The sequence below is a fragment of the Atta colombica genome, unplaced genomic scaffold (genome assembly GCF_001594045.1).
Source record: "Atta colombica isolate Treedump-2 unplaced genomic scaffold, Acol1.0 scaffold47, whole genome shotgun sequence".
Taxonomy (NCBI): domain Eukaryota; kingdom Metazoa; phylum Arthropoda; class Insecta; order Hymenoptera; family Formicidae; genus Atta; species Atta colombica.
The window spans coordinates 4,374,945-4,376,825 of record NW_017259536.1 but is presented as its reverse complement, the minus strand read 5'-3'; the positions used below and the strand labels follow the sequence as shown (position 1 = coordinate 4,376,825).

The window sequence follows — 1,881 nt, the reverse complement described above, 5'->3', positions numbered from 1 at the left end:
CAACTTAATTCTCGGCCCCTAATTTCAATCGATGTGATTACCTATTTAAATTTATATATCTTTCCCGCCGTATAGTCATATTGAAGCGCTATTTTTAAGAATAATACAGCTTTTAAACGGACTGTAATTATTGACGATTGTACTAATCTAACTTAAAAAAAAAATCGTAAAAGCAAAGTCATTCAAAATGCAACATTTGAAGCATTGCGTACTTTTTGCTTTTCAATTGAAAAAAAGTGAACCACAGAAAATGATCTGTTCGGCTTTGTGTGTATGGGGGAGCATGTTATTTCCTAGTATCAGTATCTATAAGAAGTGGTTCCAGCAATTTAAGAATAGAAATTTCAATAATGAAAAATGTCTAGGACAACCTAAAAAGTCAATAATGACTTTTTTCCAAAATGGAATTCGACAGCTCTCCAAAAGATATGCACAAATATGAAAGCAAGGAAGATTACTTCGAAGATTAACTTATTCTGCTTTTTATAAATTAATTAGCAAAGTTCAATGAAAAAGGCCGAGAATTAAATTGCGCACCGAATATTATATATATGTATGTATGTATGTGTGCGTGCGTGCGTGCGTGCGTGCGTGTGTATGTGTGCGTGTGTGCGTGCGTGCGTGCGTGCGTGCGTGCGCGTGTGTGTGCGCGCGCGCGCGCGCGCGCGTGTGCGTGTGTGTGTGTGTGTGTGTGTGTGTGTACATAAGTATATAAAGAGATTCATTCTTCATTGATAATTTAAATGTATAATACATACACACATACAATAGTAAAAAGATAAATTATCTTAATTAAGACAAATAATCTTATACATTGCGTATATCTCAGCACAATGGCAGATAAGTGTACAAAAAACTCCAACATTTCCAAGCTCTCTCTTTTTCACACAGATCGCCTTCAACATTTATTTCGTCTCGAGACTCCGTGGACGATGCAGGTGCAGTTTATAAAAAAAGGAAACAGGTTCGTACACCATCAGTACCACCGTCGATGAAAAAAAGAAAAGAAAGAAGAAGGAAGAAAGAACAAAAGTAAAAGAAGAGACGCACAATCGTACTTGCGATGTTTAGGACAGGATGCGATTGATGTAGTCGTGAAGAGAGAAGGGGGAAAAGAGGGGGTAGTTGCAGAGGGAAAGCTGGATGGAAGCAAAGAAGAATGTCCCGTCTCCATGTCGCCGCACCCAATAACACGCGGGTAATCACGATTTAATAGCTCAATAACATCCGCCACTGTGCCCTGCCACGGACCTCGAAACAATTTATCGGTCCCGCTAGTCAATAAATTCAGTTTTTGAGTTGTATACGGGCCTGACCGGTCCCGCGAGAGCAGGCCATGAAGCGTTTAAATCTCAAAGCGAACGCATCGAATTCAGACTGGCGAATTTCAAAATAACGCATATAAATTATCGAAAGAATAAATATCAGTTCAAGTTTCAAAATATCAGTACCTCCCTCCCTTTTTTTTATGATACCAATCTTTCTAATTTCACGCTAATAAAATCGTGAAACATACGTAATCACAACATATTTGTTGATATTACGAGAAATAAAAAATATATTAGTTATTGAATTATATAAAATTGCATTCTATTTCCAAGTATTTTCTCATATAAGTTTATGTAAAAAGAGTAAACTTTTTATAATAAACTTTTTAAAATAAACAGAGAATTAACAAAAAAAAAGGGACAAGATATCTATTGACTGCAAAATGTGTTTGTATTAAAAAAAAAAATTCCTCCCCGGCGGGGAATCGAACCCCGGTCTCCCGCGTGACAGGCGGGGATACTGACCACTATACTACCGAGGACTTGTTGAATTGATTCTTCTCTTATTATAGTCTACGAATACGTCAAGATATTCCTATTTCATTATCTCAAT

General features: G+C 36.8%; 1 non-coding gene across 1 annotated transcript; it reads right to left on the bottom strand.

Annotated features, from left to right (window-relative positions):
* Positions 1 to 1,738: 1,738 nt before the first annotated feature.
* Positions 1,739 to 1,810, bottom strand: Trnad-guc. Its single transcript has one exon. It is a non-coding gene; the product is annotated as a tRNA-Asp (tRNA).
* Between the last annotated feature and the right edge of the window lie 71 nt (positions 1,811 to 1,881).